The following is a 20,480-nucleotide window of genomic DNA, read 5'->3' as shown; positions in this document are numbered from 1 at the left end:
CTTCTAACTAGGGCTCCGCTTAAGCCACCCTTAAACGCGCGGCGAAAGTACTGACCGGTCGGGCTGCGTGTCGACGCGCGGGTTCGCACGACAACCCTTGAGCCGGCTCGGCCGTCCCGGTCGACCGGCCAAGTGTTGTCCAGAATCCGACGGGGCCCGCGGCGCCGTCGGACCCGGCAATACTTGCGCCGTCGCCGTCGTCCGCGAGATGAAGAGATAGCCGGCCCTCGACTATACTGTACGCCCGGTTCGACGATGTCATTTGTTACGGCTGTATCAGATGCTCGCGGATGCGCGACACGTACGCGCGGGACGGGGCGGGGACCGAAATCGCGGCCGCATGACGCGGTGACATGTGCCGAAGAGAACACGCAGCATAAAGGGGCCCCCGCGAGGTCTCCGGCTGAGTCCCTCCTGCCCGGGCCGGCACCGAAGATTCTCCCGCGCGGGAAAGTGAACTGGGTCGTGATGACGGTCGGGTCCGCTTTTCCGGAGACGTTGTAGAAGCGGGAAGGGTCGCGGGGAGATGGAGTTTAGATTAAGAGAGCCCGCTCCGCGATGTTGATCACGTTTCCGACGAATTCGGGAGGACGAAAAGGGCTTGTAGGAACGAGAATTGAGTCGTTTGTGAGTTTTATAGAGTAAACGATACGAGAATGGACTGCTTAAGACCGGTTGAGACATGTGGTTTCTCAGGCAATCAGCGTTTAGCCTGGCTCTTTCCACATTTTTCTTCTAACATCCATGAATATTAACTTCATTCTAAATTTATTCTTATCGGACAAATAATAAGATCTGATAAATTTAAGAAAGTATAAATATGTGAAGCTATTAACAACAATCTGGTGATTAATTTAAGGATTTTAAATATTGGCTGAATAAAATTTAGCGCCGAATATATTAAGTTTCACTTTTTAGTAAAAAAAAAAAAAAAAACGAAATAATCAGACAAGATTAACAATTTTTAAACTACTAAAAATGCGACATTAATTCAATTGAATTGTACGGCACGTCGAAGCGTACAGAAGCGAAGCGTCGATATATAGTGAAAGTCAAAACAGTGCTACTATAGTAGCAAGACAGGATGATCAGGATGATTCGGGAGATTTTGGTGTGGCGCTGCGGAATTCGTCGCGTCACAGGATGACAATCGCAGATACCGCGAAAAGTTTTATTCGTCTGACGTTATTAATAGGCGGCACGTGATGCGCAGTGCCGGATCTACACATAAGCTAGATAAGCTACAGCTTAGGGGCCTCACATTATAAGGGGGCCTCTTTAGTATAGAAAAGATTTAAAAAAATGTATTTTTTGTTAATAAGAGAGGGCCTCCTTAAGATCATAGCTTAGAGGCCACAAAATCGTACATCCGACCCTGGACACAATCCTGCACTAAACATGTTATTTTTTATTCTTTGAACAATTAATATTTGAAGAAATATTATTATTTAATTATTTATATCTTAAATAATTACTGTATCAAATACAATAGAATTTGACAAATGTATTGATATTGCGATAAATGCAAGTCATACACTCAGAAAGATGAATGATAGCAGCAACCCATTTTTATAATGTTTCTTGGCACCGATTATTTTTATAGATGTCCTAACAATATGGTTGATTTTTTGTCAATACAATACGTAAAGGTTATTAAATTGCTAACGTTATACTAACAATTTCTATAAAAATGAGTATCGTGATTACAATTATTAGTATGCTATTATAATCCAAATATTACACAACTTTCTTTCAGTGTACGTAAATTGCAGATATATAAAAATGCGTATTTATCTATACTTTTTTGTATTTTGTCATTTTGCATATATTATGCAATATTTTTATTTTTTTTTTACAAATAATTTGATTTTTTAATGATTTATAAATATTTTGTTAAAACTATATTGCTTAGAATAACATTAATTTTTGTTACATATTTTATTAATATGTTAATGTGATTTCCTTTATTTCGTTTAAAATTTCTGATATAAAGCGGAAATGTAAGTAGAGAAGAAAATTGTGCATAGTTATTCGAAGAAAATCTTTTTAATTTTTTTGTTTTTTAGGGTCATACGAAATATTTGTATAGAATAATCAAATAAAGAATCATTTTTATACGTATATTTTGATGCATATGTATTTGAAGTACAATAATTATTATCGCATGCCATGTATTAACTTCCACACTCAATCTCTAATTACACTTATATTAATACTATTAATTATGCTAAATTATTATAAATTACAAAATGTGTTATTACCATATTTAAAATTATGTATCAAACTGAACATCACGCAAGCATTGACAGCATTAAGTAAGTAATTTAAAAAATTTCAAATAAGCGTAATTTTAAAATAGTAAAATGACTTAATTTTAAAGATATTTGTAATATTTCAGAGATTAATACATAATTTATAGATTTGCTTACATTTCTCCCAATGTATTTAAGTTATAGTTTTTTGAAGTGTCATGATCGCAGCTTACATTTTTAATAAAAAATAATTATAAAGTTTAAAACTCAATGAATTTATAAGTCGTTCAAACCGTTTTAATTTCTTCAATTATATTTTTGATTATAATAATTAAGAAAATGTGTCGTTATAATATTTTGCAGATTTTTGTTGGTTGTAAACATTTGAGAAATCTTGATTGTCGAATTTAACTGACAGGCGTTAGTTTCTGATTAAACAAACGAATAAAAAAGTTACTAAATAAAATAATCAAATAATAAAATTAGCGTTTGTATTGAATATTTTTCAGTTGTATAAAGAAATCATCTCACATCTGTTACAGCATGCATTTCGTTAGTGATAAATTTATATTTTTATTATATTGAAAGCATTATCAATTTTATAGGTCAAATGTAATAAGAAAATTTAAATTTACATACTCGTATTTTACCAATAATCATTATTATATTAGTATCATAGTTCGGAAACCTCTAATATAATATAATAATAATTAAGGAGTCATAATAAGTCTAAATTACCTAAAGTACAATAAATGTTCAGGCTACACATATGACCAAGCTAAACGTAGAAACATAAGAAATTAAGATTAAAATAAAGTATTGTGACTGTGTTGAATAACTTATTGTCGATAAGATAAATTTTGTCTCTACCGAAAACTCGATTGTAAGTTCACAAAACTGTTTTACTTTATAAAATTATAAGTACTGTTTATAAACTTCAAGATAGATTACACATAAGCAAAATATACCAAATACATTCAAATACGTGCTTAATAAATTTAAAAAATGTAACATTGCATCTCCTATAAAACGTAAATTTATAAACATATTTATAATTTTATGAACATGAAACGAATAATCACACGTCAGAGATATATTATTTCATTTTCATATTATAGATTGTTTCAATCATCAAGTTAAGATTGTTTTTTGTACTGGTTGTCGTGCTAGCTGTCATGATCGCCATTAGCATTATTCACCTTTGGATAAACATATATAAACATTTATAAATATTTGTTTGAGAAACCAATTGTCTGTCAAATATATAGTTCTGTTTTGCTAGAATGCGACTCGAATAATGTCTAAGATTAATCATATATATATGTATAATTGTATTAACAATAATTTTAATTAAACTTACTGTCACTCTTTTTCATTTATGGTTGGCTTGCTGATGATCCAGCTATGTCATACGCTCTTTCCGTCAGCTTGTTCAGATCTGTATCTTGACAATGATAGTTTAAAATTATTAATTTAACATCAAGTTTCATTTCAAAGTTACAAAGTTTACATCGTACACGAAAATCATCACTCTTTGTACAGTATTTCCACACCCAATTACTGCTATTATGATCAAAGGGGAATGTGTCATAATGCGTTTTTGTTAAATGATGTTTTAAATAGTCGTCATGAGGCCTTGGAATATTGAAATCTTGACAGAGAAGACATTGTGAATTACATTTGTCATAATATTTGAAATACATCTACGGGTATCCTTCTCCGTTTCTTTTTTCGTATGAAGAAACTTCTTCATGATATTTCGTTACATGTTCTCTAAATTTTGTAGTATCGATATAACATCCTCGAAAAGTGCATCCTTCAAATTTGTAATTTGCTTGAAAATTCTCAAACATTAATGTGTAATTGTGTTATAGTTTCTCCTTATTTGTGACTTTAGTTGGCACACACATTCCGCCCGTTTGCATGTTTTTCAATTTGTTCTTATGACTTTTTAAATGCTGTTTTATATGATTTTGAATACCAAGACGTATAGATTCATTACAATTCAGCAGTATACACTCCACGTCAAAATTATTAATTTGTTTGCAATATTCTCGATTATTTGTTATTATTTGATATTCTATCATTTCTTTTACAGAATGTGAGTTTTGTATGTGATCGGGAAAATTTGCATGAGGAACAATGAGGTTACAAACTAAACATACTGACTTTAATTTGTCGTAATATAAATCTGGCATTTCGCTTCGCTTTTTGTTTACTATGAATTCCAAGTGGTCTGTATGCTTCTGTTTACGTAAATGACTTAAAAAATTTCCAAAATTGATGTAGATCAAAGTTGATTTGCAAAGCTTGCACTCTGCTCGCCAATTCTGCGGATTTTCATAATAATCCCACACGTTGTCTTTAGTTAATTTTACTTGTGACATTGTGTCTGTTTCAACTGACTAGCTGCAGATAACTGAATACGATATACAGGAGCCTTTCTAACGAAGTGTTTGGAAGAAGAAAACAAATGAAGGAACATGCTGTAGTTTTTCATTTGAATGTAAATAATGATACGGCAGTCAAGCCTATTCAATAGGTATCAAGAAATGCGGTGACATCTCACGTTCACTTTGCGTAGCAATGACACAATCAGTGCCGGATCTACACATAAGCTAGATAAGCTACAGCTTAGGGGCCTCACATTATAAGGGGGCTTCTTTAGTGTAGAAAAGATTTAAAAAAATGTATTTTTTGTTAATAAGAGAGGGCCTCTTTAAGATCATAGCTTAGGGACCACAAAATCGTACATTCGGCCCTGGTGATGCGCTCATTCTTTTAGGACGGCAGATGCAAGCCAGATAAGAAAAACGACCCTAACTCGAGTTAACGTTTTATAACATGTTACATAGCAATATGCAAAATTTATTCCAAAGAAAAAAACATTTTCGTAAAGAGGTATTAATTTCTTCATGTATCAAAAATCATAATATATTAACTATAATTTTATTACGAAGTTTACATTGCAAAATTAGACGACTAAATTTGTTGAAAAAGAATTTAATTGATTTGAAACATTTTCGTACGCGCGAGAAATTTTTTTAAAAGTTTGCAAGAAAATCTTTATTACTTTTAGTTAATTTTTTTTCTAATCCCATTGTTTCGCTTTTTTGTATATCCGCGATAAGTCTTACTGCTTCTTTCCGGCGGATAACCGTGTCTGGCTAACGTCTTAATTTACGAAAACATTTTATTGCTCGCGGCAACGGAATGAGCAAGACGAATTGCTGCCGATTTGCATTTAAGCGGCAGATAAAGCATACCCGGGAGCAAATTAATTTGTCGTTTTATTCTTTTTGCGGGCGTGATCGTATCGAGCGAGGTGGCTAATCTTTCGAGAACACGACGTGTATGCATATTCGTGCCCGGCTTAATTCCTCCTCGCTTTTGCAACCGATCGAATTGTCTAACCGACAATTATGCTCAAAATTAATTTATCAAAAAGCCTCCATTATTCATCACATTTGGTCATCAATCTTCTGATATATTTTTTCGAAACAAGGATTGCGCGTGGTGTTAAACAAATTGGAGATTTCTTTGACAGGTTTAAAAATTACAATTTAAAAAAAGAGGAATTAAAAAACAAAAAAATTAAAATTCTTTACAGTTGTTTATTGTTTCAATGGTATTATTAATGATACGCGAAAGCGATATAAGTTCGCACCGTTCGATTTTGTTTTATTTTTATGAAAGTATAACAAGCGTACGCAGATTAACATCTAATGCCAATTAAGCACCGCGATGTAACACAGGAAAACAGCGATGAGAATCGGAAGTATTGTCGTCATCATCGGATGCGATCTCTGGCTGGTTAATCGCGGCGCGGCTTTACATATACACGCGCGCGCATTAGGCGCGGATTTTTTTTCACGGGATATCCGGCTGGCAGGTCATTACGAATATCTGCGCGCAAGAATGACGTTTAATCAACGCGGTGCAGCTACTCGTCTTCGCCGAGGTTACCGACGTGATGAAACGACGTGCAATTATGTAATAATATAGAACGAAGAGTCGCAAATGTGACTTCTCGCGAATGACAACGAGAATGAGTCGCGGACGATTCCATCGATAAAAGTAACATGAGACGGCATGAGTTTGACGTTTCAATTTAGGTTGATTATAATTAATATTTCAACGTTTCTTCGCGCTTGTGAGCAGTATTGATAAATATTTAGGAAAGTAAATTTTTAATTAATTTTTTAATTAATTTTAATTAAAATTGATTTAATCAAATGACAGATAAGATGTAATATAAAACTCATCGCGGCTCAATTTTCGGTGTAAAGACGCGTAGTATCATGCTCACCGAGAAACCTCTCCGCGTCCTTGTGATCCGTCATTGGCGGGGCAGTAACGCTAGTAATTGAGACATACATTATTCATCGGCCGGGATACCGAAAAAAAGATGGAATCAGATAGGCGTAGTCGAAAACGCGTTGTCGTTGCGGAGTCAATCAGACAGTCAATTTGACGACGTCAGCGCGAGAGATCGACTGCTCGTTTGAATGGCCTTACGAACTATCCGAATAGATTCACACCTGCGAGCGTGGGTGTCGTCTTCATTTTCGAGTGGATTTGGAACACTAAACCCGATTCACTCGCCAATGATAAGAATTTATTTACAAAAGATCAATTCTCACAGATTCACTTCTGTAGATTCTTCGATTGAAGACACAAGTTATTATGGAAAAATAATGTGTACGTCGACAGTGAGCTGCATCTGTTGACGACGACGAAAAATGAATATGAATTAACCGTGGCGATAATTGTAATTCGGCGGACATAATTATCGCGAGTTACGTTGTTGATAACGCGCGCGCGATCCTGACACGTTGATATTTCACTACTCGCGACCCGCTCGCCCGCCGACGCCCGTTAAGCCCTCCTCGTCCCCCCGCTTTCTGCCTCGGTGTAATTATATTTGACTTGTATGATTATAGCACGTGCACACATTATTATTTCGGCCTGAATTATTCATGCCGTTCAGTTATGCGAGAGGTGAATTCGCGCATCGCGGCCGAAATTGAAGTTCAGATCGTATATCGCGCGATCTATCAAGATGGGCATTAATCCCCGTCGATATCGTTGTTTATTATTATTATTAGCGTGCACCGCGCCAACTCCCCGTTGTCTGATTTATATTTTTTTTCCCTTTCTTTTCCTTGGCGCATCGTTCGCGGGAGACGACGCGACGCGTCCCAGGTAAGAAGATCGTCGATCTCGATCTCGTTGAGGACACGCCTCGATCCTTCACCCCTCGCATCGCGACGTCTCGTTCTTCGACGATTCGACATTTTTCAACTCTCTCTCTCTCTCTTTCTCTCTCGAGTCAAGCGTTATTTAACTTGCTTGCGTATACAGCAATTCTAAAGCATCTTTTATATTTTAAATTAACACAGATATTATTCTTTTCTTTGATCAAAAGATTAAATAGAAAAGATTTATATAAAGTAATTTAAGGTTTGATCTATCTGTTAACGTGCTTTTATTCCAACATTTACGATATTAACTCTTTCTCGTCTCCTCTCCTTCCCTCCTGATTTAAGGCGGACGAAGAGAAGACGAGGGAGAGATGACTTGTTGTTACATTCGGCTACATTCGAGCCGAGAGATCCATCACGCGACTATTTCGCCCTGTAATCATACGGTTCTCTAACGCCGCGAGACGAGAGTTAGCGACGTTTAGGGTAGCAAGCGGCGATTCTGACGGTAATTAACTTTAATTAAAGACGTAGCGGTTAAAGAATCCTTCAAAATTCATAATCAACGCCCTCTCATTTAACCCCGGGAGACCGCCTGACCTGTACGGCTCTCGGAGAGCTGCCCCTTCTCGGTTCCCTTTCCCTTCGCAACAGTAACGTATTTATCGTGCGACTGTTTTAAATTATTTTTTTCAGCCGAAGAAATTCGCTTCTTATCTAATTCACATCTTATCTCACTTAAAGCTAAACAGTTGGTTAAATATTCCGATAATTATCTTGTCAGAAAAATGATATGCCGATTATCGTGATGATGGATCTGATTAGCATCTCACGCAATCTTGATTTACATAGATTCTTCTTTTTTTTTTTTTTTTTTCCTTTATGTGTACATTGTACACACACTCACTATCATAATTCATTACATGGGAGCAAACTTACGCGAAGATTAATTTTCGAACTGACATTTCGAGGGCCCGCAGCCTCACGTTCCTGACGTCCGCTTGCTGCGAAGCAGCTTTATTCGAACGATATATTAGAGCCGCAGGTTCGGTTCTACTCGAGAAACTATTTTGACATGTTGATTACACCGTGGACTAACACGGGGCCGGGGTCCACCTCCTTTCCTCAGAAGGCAGTAGAAAAACGGAATTCCTACAACGCCGGGCTTTCCCCCTAATTCCGATGGGGGGGGGGACTCCACTAAATATTTCGACCGTGCGCGCGTTATAATGATCTCCATAATACGTTTGTCTAACTATACAGTAACAGTGGAAAAAGAGGAGGGAATAATCGCAGGTGGAAGTCTCGTGTTAAACGCAAGTTGCTTGAACGTCCCAATTTTTCCAGATAGTCCCGCTTTTAGAGGATATTGCTGTCTAATCTCGGGAACTTGATAAATCTCGATAATCAAACGATATTTCAAATGTAATTTAAATAATAAAACCTGCAAAAATTTCTATTTCTATTTTGTCATATTTCTAATTTTGAGGCGACAAGGCAAAATATATTTTGGATCAAAGTTCATAATGCGTTCTACGTTTTGCCTCTGCAATTTAAAAATTCAGGCATTTCAATTAAACGCGTTAATATCTTTTCTTACATGAATATGAGTTACGTTGCTCAATAGCGTATCGTGTATCATGTAGCGTTTTTTTTTTTCGGTGAGGAACGCAACCGCGCGCAGTCTCGTTAGATATGTAAATCGTCGCGTATGTGCTCGCGATAAATAACGTTAATGCGAGTTGAACGGATAATATGCGGCGTTTTCTCAGTTCCTTTATGAAGACATAGACGCCCAATAATATAACGAAGGGAATATTGATACTCACGCAGATAGGACCTACGATGATGAATGCCAGCGAGCCTCCACCAGGTTGCTATCAAATGGCATCTTCAGCAGCTACTCTACGAACAGACCGATGCAAGTCATTCTCTCCGTGTTCGTTCGCGACAGTTGACGTAGGCGGTGGTCACGCATCAGAAAACACATTTTGAAATATCCTCAATCTGAAATTAAAAAAAAAAAATTGGTTATTTTACGTTTTGATCTCGTAAGTAGAAAAGATGGCACAAAAGATTGCAAGTCATAATTTTGACATACATAATGTTTTAATAGAAAAATCAATTCTTTAAAAAATAATATCATAGAATATAATAATTCAATGTAGATAGCTTTATTTTGATTATGTTGGATAAAAACGTTTCAGTTATAATATTTAACAGATATTTTATTTTTATTATAAAACGTATTAAAAATAACGTATTAAAAAAAATTCCTATCTGGAAAATCTCGATTCAACGAAAGTACAGTGGTTAAACAGGAAACTTAAAAAAGAGAGAGAGAGTCAATAAGCATTTATGCTCCGTTACGCGTATTATATGATATTAAATTGATAGCGAAGGATTTCCTCTACTTGAGTGCGGCTAACAGAATTGTGTGTAAATATCGCACAACACAATGTAATTTAATTTACATAGCGCTCGGATAGCTGAATAATTTTCCTTTGCTGTCTGAAACATAATTTATATCATAAAGTATCCATTCATATACTTTTCACAAACGCCTTGCTCCGCACGTTCTTGATATTTCTTCTTAAGAAATATCATGTACAGATAAATCTTAATTTTGATTCACGGTGAGCCTATCTTGATCGGTCTTTCGAACGTTATTTACCGATTCCGATATGTATAATGGTAACACGGTCACGCCGGCGTGACGTGCGATATTGCGTGTAACTTCCGCGATTGATCCTTCGATCCCTCAATTGACGTCGTAGTCCAAATAGCGTCCGCAATAGGAGTCCGGCGATACACGCAGAAATCCGATAGAGCATCGGCAGTCACGCCCCGCGGCTTTAAACTGTTGGTAGATGTGGGAGCGGTTTGTTTTAGACGCGGGTCTAATGCACGAGCAACCTGTAATCATCGCCGGGGGAATGGGTGGGATCGGATATATATCACAGCAAACGAAACGGAATCGGAACCGTCCACCTCGCAGCAACACTCCGGCGTTCGGCCAGAAATACTTTTCGCCCTGGGCTCTAATGATCTCCCTCTCCTCTCGAAAGAAACCAATACAAGTTCCATTGTATTACGCTCGTTCTTTTTTTAATAAATGGAGAATTATCCTTCGCACGTGAAATTGCGAGATGCAGCAGCCAAGCTCGATTTAAAAATTTAATTAGATTTAATTGATTCTTCTGAATTTGATTTTTAAGTTTTCTTAAATCTAAAACTTCTTTCGAAATTCTTTTATTAAATATGCGTAAACGCGAACGAATTTATGTATAAAAATTAAAATTAAAATGATTATAATGCGGGTAGGATCATATTTCGATGTTACAGACATAAATGACTTTTGACGTAGTTTAGCACATCCGCAATATCAGAAATTATGCTCAAGAATTGCTCCGGTGATTATGGCGATTACGCTGATTTACATGATGTTCGCGGTATCGCTCTGAATACCTCTTTACAACGTCCACACGCGTTTCCGCGAAAGTGCCCGCGTTTCGGTGCCAGCCAGTTCGTGCTGAAACGAAGGGAGAAATCGGCATTCACCGGGCGAATTATATTTTCGGCTACTTTGTGGTTCTACCTGCTTGCGGTTCACGAAACGATCGGCTATTCATTAATGACCTGTCATTAAGCATTCTATGAACGATTATCCTGCGGTTCCTCGGAAGTCTCACAATCGGGCCCCCGTTCGCCGATCCTCTTCCTGTCCGCGACGGGACCTTGACATTTAGAATCGATCGCTGCTCCTGAAAGCCTATTGCGGAGTTTGCTCCTCAAATTCCTTCGTCCTGGCTGCCTCTTCCGCAAAACGGTTTACGACATGATTCGTCAAACGATTAGGATACCTTCGTGACTAAGTCGAGCGTCTCTTCGAGGCAGAATCGCCCGGTCATCACGTGGTTCCCGCTCGCGTCTCGAAACTTTACGACGACCGTCGTTCGCGGAATCGTCATTGCGCAAGGCAACGATTTCCTTTTGCGAATTTTTCAAACCGAACGGATTATGTTTGCTATTGTTTGTGCGGAAAGATTTTACATCTCATAAAAATTAAGCGACCGTCCTAAAAAAATAATACACGTCATAAAAGAAAAAATTACAAGGAATACAATTACAATTATTAGGTGTTGTGAATTTTCATATGTAGTGCATAAGAGAGAGGATAAAATTAATTAAGTTTTCAATCAAATTATAGGTAAAGTTGCGAAATGCAGTTTGTTTATAATTAATACAATTGGTTAAAGAAGACAATTGATAATATGAATAGGAACAAAATCGTCTCAGCTCGCGTAAAGGCATGCGAGATCGTGAGATAAGGAGTTTTAAGTGGCAGCTAACTACGCGGATTTCATTTAATATGCAATTAAGTCGCGGGATTCGCAGCTTGCGAGCGGCAACGATCGGCAACGAGCGAATAAAGATCGGCCCTATTCCGTCGACGGGCATAAAACCGCCGATCGCTCCTTGATAACAGTTGAACAGCACGAACAGCACTTGAGAGACGTTCGTGCACGCCGCGTACGTACTAATCGTCGAAACTCCATGCCAGCTGTCTACGAAACTATTAATTTATCTCAGCGAAGAACCGCTAATTCGTACCCCGCGAAGTGAATCCTGAATCCGCGTCTGAGATGCGTGGCATCTCCACGTTGGCTAAGGCCAATTATTCCGAGCCGTCATCGATCACGAAGATCTTTCTCGCAGAAAGATCGAGACGATCGTTCTAAATCGAAATTATACAGATAAATTTAGACGCCGACGGTGGTTGCGTTTCGTAAGCATAAAAAAATATTCTCTATTGTAATTATTGGGGGGGTCCCTGAGTTTTAAATCATCGAGCACTCAAAGTTTATAATTCTAAAATTCCTACTTTTAGTCTTTTGAAAATTTTCTTACGTAAAATCTCGATGTAGGCGTTCATTTCAAATTTTGCTGCTCCTCGACGGAAATACGAACAGCACCTGTTCGCTACTAGGAAATCGTTGAAATTTAGCAATGACGACGAATCGCGATTCGTGCGCCCACGAATTGAACTCTGCGTCCCTGGCAATCGTCGAAACTCCGTGCCCCAGCTGTTATCCGGAGAAACTATTAATTTATTCTCTGCCGAGTGAGTCCTAAGTACGGTGTAAACGCGCTCGGAGGTATGAGATACGCGGTGTATAAGTGCCGATCGGTCGATTCGATGCACGGTCGAAAGATGCACGTTGGAAGAGGAGAGGAGACGAGGAGTGAGAAAGAGGGCCGATAAACCGAAGAGGTATGTTGTGTAGGTTGATTGCAGGGTGCCGCACGGTGTTTGCTTTATAAATCGTGCCTTGAACCACGAGAGAATGAGAGAAGAGTACGGATGCTGTGCTCGAAACGAGGGGTCCTTAAAGCAGGGAGGCGAGTAAGATAAAAGAGAGAGAGAAAGAGAGAAAAAAGAGGGGGGACCGTGCGATTGATATCGCTCTGAAATTGGGTTATGATTTATCGAATTTTCGAGGCCAGTCCCGAGTGCTGTAGAATGTCCGATTGAATATCGTACATTTTGTAAGACCTGAGATAAAGAGTATTTTATTATTACAAATCATTGGGTGCACCGGCAATTGTCGGATGATGCGCGAGAATATCGAAATAAAACCGCGATCTCGTTGGCGTTGAAAGTAGGATTGTTGATAGAAAATCTCTCGGGACAATGAATTTTCGTGACGGTTGCTCTATATAAATCTGGATCCCGATTAATCGATCGGTATAAACAATTATTCTTATCGCGCCAACACTTTCTTCTCACGTGTATTATTATTTTTAAATTCCCTGAAAATTTCACATGTGAAATTTCATGCTTGTATCGTTTTTTTCATAAAACCTTTTTTAATAATCACTTAACGTATTCCTGGAATAAACACATCTTATTACCATAATGATAAGATATCTTCCAAGTTTCGATTGCCGCGATTTCATACCAACTTTGGAAAAGTGCGGTTTAAGGATGATATCAAATCTACGGAAACGGGCGGGTCGAATCCTTTTTTTTCCCCCGCCATTTAGTTTGATATCGGCGCGGCTCTGTTTCCACTTCGATACTTAGGTAATAACCCGGTAATGATGGGCTCCGTTTCGAACGGATTACTTTTTACTCGCTTATCGCCGCGCGCGCAGAGCAAACCAGAACAAACACTCCAGCGCGGAAGATGATGATGATGACCACGATAATGATGATGATGATCGTAACGATAATGAGCGGTTTCGCGCAACTAGCTCACCACCAGCCCGTAAATGCGCATGTCTGCGTAGGTAAACATTTATTTTTCAACATCCAGCGGAAATTTCGATGATAACGCCAGTAATGCGGCGCGTATATTCTCTAATTGGTCAGACATTAACTTTTTATGCAGAATAATGTAACGATAAGATACAACAATAATATAGCAAAGATTAATTAATTTCTACTCGTAATAAATAATAAGCATAAATAAGTTTTGAATAAATACTATTCACGCCTGAGTTATTCAAACATATGTTGCCGAAAACCGTTGCTTTATCGTTTGTGTCGCATTTATTTGTCGAACGCGTGTGCATCTCATCGTTTCCGTTCCTGAAAAATGATTTTTTAATAGCGAATCGAATAGAACTAAATTCAAGCCCATGAAATTCTTCGGTCTCCCGGTTGACTGCCACTGGTCTGCGAGGTACCGCCCCCTTGTTTGAGAAACTAAGAGACGAGACATGCCTGCACGAGTGCCTGTTTCGCCTCTCATTCCTCTCCTCTCGTTACCGCATCGTTCTTCTTCTCTTTCTGCCCCATTTGCTCCTCCCGTCCCTTTCATTCTCTCTGCGTCGCCTTCGAAGAGAACGAGGTTCATCCGCTTCTTCGTCGCTTCTCTTTCTCCCGCGCACACCGGCTCACGGTGTTCCGTCTCTCTCGCGCGCACTCAACCCTCTCGGCCACCTTCCTCGTCGATGGAAGGTGTGCTGGTTCGCGAGGTGGCCAGTAGTTAGCACTCCATTACACATGGTTACCTATCATCAGAGCACGCCAAGCCACACGATTTGCTTCCCCGGACCCTATGGATATTCATGGCCCATAAGTAACGTATTTCGTGGTCATCGTGCGGATACAAGCGACGGAATACCGGCGACACGAATATCGGTGGGCAATATAATCGATCGCAAGGCGATGAAAGTATCAATAACCTGCGATATCTAGATTGCGATGCACTTAGGTGTGTTTGCACGCGATATCTTTCATAAATTAAAATACAAAAATGAAAATTTGAGCAATTAAAACTAGCTCCTGCTCTATCAGCTTGTTGTTTCAAGAATATTATTTTAATAAGAAAAAGAGCTATATATTTATACTATTGTATTTTTAAAATACAAAAAATTTGTACTTTTTTTTTGTAATTTTTATGTAACGTTGATATTTCGTTAATTTTTTTTTAAATTGCCTTCGACGAAGAGTAATAAATAGATTTAAATTGATATAATTTAAAGTAAACATAATTAAAACTTGCGCGCTATTATGTAATTGCCTGGAGATATCGTACTCTCATTAGCCTAATTTTTTTTATATATGCAATACTTGCGGGGTAACGTTCGCTATCTCGGCTTCGCGGTCGGAATAATTAAAGCTCATCAAGAAGTAACGCGGAGCGCATCGAGAAGGTATTTGCTCAAATTGCCGCATAATTGATCTGCCGGACACGTTATGGTTATAATATAAATATAGGCTATTAGATATAATGGCTCCCTGTCTAATTAAAAATGACTGCACGATATCATAGATGGAAGAGAATAAAAATGTGACGATATCTCCATTTGAATTATGATTAAAATTAAAAATTATACGAGATCTCAGGAGCGGAACGGCCGAGTCGACGAGCGTCTCGACGAGTCGTTTTACCTCGAAAATGGAGCTAATTGCGAGTGTAATTAACACCGCCGAGTGACGTAACACTCCGCGCCACTCTCGACCGCGGCTTATGGTTATTCATGAGCAATAAGTAACGTGAAGGATGTTGTTCCTCCAAGTCCTGCGCCGCGCTCTTTAACATAGTACCGCGGACTTAATTGAAATCCTGTCGGCGATAATTATCCGCCGGTATTTACATAAACGCGAAAAACTCATTCATGTTACATGTTACATGAACTTTAAGGAGAAAAATGAGCGCCGGCTACGCATCGCGTGGAAAAACCGAGTTGCTCAATACGACACGTAAAAGTCAATATAAACACGCTCATCTTGATTCTTTGAAGATATTTCATATAAACTTGATGTAAAAATTTGCAATTGCTATAAGCGGTAAATTTATGCAAATGCAATTGAGAATCTCAGATAATAGTATAATGAGCTACTTTTGTTTTGCAAATCACAGAATTATGTTGGAACAAAAATTGAGTATTTTAAAAATATTTGCATTAAGATCTTTAACGTCAATTGTGAGGTTATTATCGTTAATTAATTTCATCATCACATAAATTATCTCAGCAAAACGTTTCGACTGTTTCTAACTCTATTCTAATGTTATTATAATTATTAGCAAAGTGTGTTAGTTTGCGTATTAAACGTACAGTCGACAAGCTCTTATCTCATCTCGAAGAAGATCGCCTGTCTTCTCACGATCAGCTACGCCGCAACACCTTGGGCTTCCGCCTTCTCGCGCGCGCATCTCCGCGTTTTTACGGAGCGCGTAGAAAAAAAGCGTGAGTGCGAACACGGCCGATCAATTTGCCCTAAAGAGCCGTTAATTTTCGGTCGATGCACTCCCACTATCTTCGTGCCTGTCGAAAATTATAATCCGAGCCGGGCGATGTACGAGATGCGGCCGGGGCCCTCACTCTCTCCCGAAGGGTCCCGAGAGGGAGGTCCGCCGCGCACATAATAAGGCCGATCGGGCCTCTTTAATGAGGCATAATGGCCCCGGCAAGTATGCGTAATCGCCGATGATGGCCTCGAACATGATTCCACCGCGTTTTCCAGCCTCACGGCTCGCCCTGCTTGCACGCCCCGTATGCTGCATCGCCGGGCACCGTAGATTTACACGATACACACGGGGCATATTGTGCAAAATAATAAGCGTCGTGGCGACGTACGTTGTATTCAGCATGTATAATAGATTGTTGCATGGCCGTTAACGTTCAAGACTTTCCGGACTGTAAGACGCGCGTGTGATACGTATGTATATATATATATATATATATATTTTTTTTTTTTCTCCTATTTTATCCTATACATATATAATATAAACACGAAATGACTGATTACCATAATGCGCCGCGCAAGCATCAGCCGGTGGCTTCTTACGGGTTGCTGTAAAATTACATTTTGCCATAAATGGTGGGACCTCGGTTTTTTACGCGAGCCAACGCACCTGTAGTTCTTGTTGAGGAATTTTTTCTCGCAACAAAATAAAGTCTTCGACAGTGTCTTTACTGTTTATCTTTTTAATAATTACTCCTGTATTCATTGAATTTTCCGTGCACTTTGTCACGAGATGATTTAAATTTATTTACTTACTGAAGCAAATCGGTCCGCAATCTTTCTTTTGTGCCCTCTTCCGTCCTCCTTTCTTTCCCAAACGTTTGAGTTTGCGAATCAATTTAATCGAGCCGTTGGTCGTTCCGAGAAAATCATAGGTGCCGACCGGTTATTTAAGATACAAGGACCGTGAATCGTCAGTGGTTCTCAGCTTTATTAAAATTCCGCCTCGATATAGCAAATCTGTTATTATTCTGAATCTTTGTCAGATGTCAATCGATATGTGAATCGATGGTATGTACGATCTAAATTGTATATTTTCTTCACCATGCAATGTAATACTTTTTTTCTATAATATAGAACAATTTATATTTCCATGAAACTGATTATGTTACAGCTGCGAATAATGCTAAATCGTAAATTGATAAATTAAGAGTATTATTTTATATATATAAGTTATTTCTATTATATATATTTTTTATATACAAAAATTCTTTATTTATCCAAGAAATTCTTATTTTCGATTTTTTGGATTAGTTTAATGAGGTTTGAAGGAATCTCAATGGCCCGAGGTTGTAAAGAAGAAGCTAGTGATCAAGACTAATTTGAGAAACAGCGGATCGATCACGTATTCGTATCGATGTGTCGAGCCACGATCCGGGATCGTAAAAGACAACGACAGCGGATCTCGCAGGATAAGCCTATCTCATGCATCGTACCTGCGGGTAGAAAACCCCTTCCGTACCACGTACGAGATTTCTTATTAAGGACGATTAGCTTGAAAGTGGGCAGATCAAGTGGATGCACGTATAGCGGGCCTCGCCTATATAAGTGGACGATAATTGAATGTCAGCGTAACCTCGGTACTCCGGGACAGACTTTTATTCCCCGGGACGAAAGTACAGGCGTGCGTTGGCAGGATCGTTGGATACCGCTATCATCGCGCAAGTCCGCGTAGGGGTCATGACTCCTTGCAAAAATGCCGCCCATTATCTAAGCGCCCTTTAACGTCCGTAAAAAAGGCAAAGTGCTATTTTTAACGTCCCACAAAACGGTACAGAGTCAATTGACATCTATCCGGTGTCTTATTAAAGCGCAAAAAACGACGGACGAAATTTGATCTTAATTTTAATATTTTCTCAACATTTTTTAAATCAAATTTTGTGCTACATAATATTCGATTAATATTCAATTAATTGACGAAATGCATACTTTCTGTGAACACGGGATCGAATAAGGAAAGGTGTGAATGCGATCTGAGGTATAATAGAAGCTGAAGAATACCGAAGGTTTTAATATAATGTTTGCACGTATAGCTGGCTCGGCTTTCTCACAGCCCGAGAGAAAAGTGAGAGCGACGTTTTCGGAGGTTCTTTGGGGCGAGTCAACGGTTCCCGACGTCGTTTCATTATGCCGACATTACAAGCTTATTATAATTGCGTCGGACGCGCGCGATACGTATAATGTATAAAATACTGCGTTGAAGACGGCGGGGCCACTGGTAGACGTCTCGGGGGCCACAAAAGCTCCCTCGCTTTTCATACAATCGGGTCGGCCGTTGCTCGGCGAATAAATGGTCTGATTAAGCACGCCATTTTGCCCTGTAATGCAATCCTTAAGCATGCCGGGAGAGAAAGAGAGAGAGAGGGAGAACGAGACTTCGTTCGTCCCGCGCCACCATTGTGCCCTCGCGTACATACGCCTTCGGTCGATCATACCGGCCGGATTAGTCCCGCTCCTCTTTTATATGCTCGATTACATTCGATTCTCTCGCGTAACAGAAGGAACGCGCGCGGAGAGAAGCCGCGCTCTCTCTCTGAGAAATTAATCTTCCCTTACGCGAAACGAGCCTTTATCCCGCGACCGATTCTTAAATCGCCGACGTCTCCGGCAGATTTGCATAATTGTCGGCAGTTGCGATAATGCGTCGTGGTATTCGCGAGCAATGACGTATTTATTTTGAAAGCGACGAAAGTACAATTCTTTATTTTATTCAATTTTTATTTTACTTAATTTAATTGAAGTCTGTAAAACTAAAAATTCTGCCTGTACGTATGTTTTTTAATCTTTATGAATTATCTAGAATTTATTCTGTCAATCTTCTAGCTTCTCTATAAATGTTTTAACAATGACTACGAGCTGTTGGCAAACGTCTTCATTGTGTCACACAAGGTGCAGATTTGTCGAACGTGTGACTTGAAATCAATTGTGCTTTTTCGCGAAGTATCGGAATCTTGATTCATTCACACGTCTGCTCTCAATGTATCGTACAAAGAAAAAAAATTAGATTTCTCCGTTTGTTCGTGACGCGAGAAAATGCGACGTCAATAAAGGGGTCAATTTCAATCGGAATATTTCGATCAGACAGAAAACGCGTGGACAAAAGGAGTGCATTGCTCTGGGGCTATCAAACAATGGTGTGCACAATGCCGATACAATCGGCAATTGTTGCAGTAGCCGTTACTTTTTTCTATTTTTTTAGATCACTCCTTTGCTTTTCATCGTAACAATGGCGATCTAACGATTCTTACTAGTTAACGGAAAATGTCAACGGAGTTTCTACGACTTTTTCACGTAATCCTAGAAACTGACTTTTTTTTTAATAGAATCATGTTTTTTGCGTTTGTAAACGGATATTCTTCGATAACGGTTTTTCCTGTCAGAAGAAAGAAAACTGGATCTAACCGAAAGTTTCTTGAAAAACTCCGACATTTTGTAAAAATGTCTTAGAATCTTGGTACTATTGAGAGGTCAAGTAACACGGTGTGACTTACACGTGTCACAATTCTGTCTATAAAAGAGGGTTGAAGGCGAGGATTGAAAGAACACATAATAGTCTGCACGTTCCGCTATGGGGAAGATAAAAATGTTGTTACATTCTAAAATTTTTATTCTATACTCACAGAAATGGATAGAGATATTGGAGATGAAGTTTATTTCGTAATATATTAATAGCTATGCATTTATATTTAATATTGCATTCTATTATTAACAAAACGATAATCAATATTTAAGCAAAACGACGGAATGAAAACTTGCGATGTCAATTTAACTACGCAATTTCAAAATTTCTATCTTCTTATTAGCAACTTCTTTGCTAAGAAAATTCCATAACCGATATTCTTAGCCCTTCGAGAGATGCGAATAGCTTCATTTCTGGTATCTAAAAAAAGTTAACAGGAGGCGAGAAAATCTCGCGATCGGAGAAAAGACGCGAAGAGAAAGAGGAGGAGGAGGAGGAGAAAGAAGAAGAAGAAGCAGAAGGAGAAGATAGAGTCGAGGGGGCTCAGAAGGAAATAAGAAAGCGACAAGTCGTTGAAACGGGCGTGCTCGCAGCTCGGGCATTGGTGAACGTTATTCACGATGTGAGCACAGTCGCCATGCTGAATATCCCCTCTTCTGCTTCACGTGTCGAGGCACCTACACACGTGCTCGCCACGCCACTGTCGCGGCTACACGCGCCGTCTTCGGTAGGGCGAGAAATCGAGCTTCATCGGCTCCGCCATGGGGGCTGGTTGCCGTGCGCGGCGCGAGGCGGAGAGGGGA

At 38.9% G+C, this 20,480-nt stretch overlaps 1 long non-coding RNA gene across 2 annotated transcripts in view; it reads right to left on the bottom strand.

Annotated features, from left to right (window-relative positions):
• Nucleotides 1-2,106: 2,106 nt before the first annotated feature.
• The window catches only part of LOC105672584 (uncharacterized), a 176,994-nt gene continuing 158,620 nt past the window's right edge, over nt 2,107-20,480 (bottom strand). For both annotated transcript variants that reach the window (XR_001100847.2, XR_010890039.1), the window contains exons 6-8: nt 9,286-9,463; nt 3,613-3,690; nt 2,107-3,451 (exon numbers count right to left, since the gene is read on the bottom strand). This is a non-coding gene — a long non-coding RNA (uncharacterized lncRNA). The remainder of the gene's footprint in view (nt 3,452-3,612; nt 3,691-9,285; nt 9,464-20,480) is intronic.

This window comes from Linepithema humile, chromosome 4 (assembly GCF_040581485.1).
Source record: "Linepithema humile isolate Giens D197 chromosome 4, Lhum_UNIL_v1.0, whole genome shotgun sequence".
Taxonomy (NCBI): Eukaryota; Metazoa; Arthropoda; class Insecta; order Hymenoptera; family Formicidae; genus Linepithema; species Linepithema humile.
This window is presented reverse-complemented; position numbering and strand designations above follow the sequence as displayed.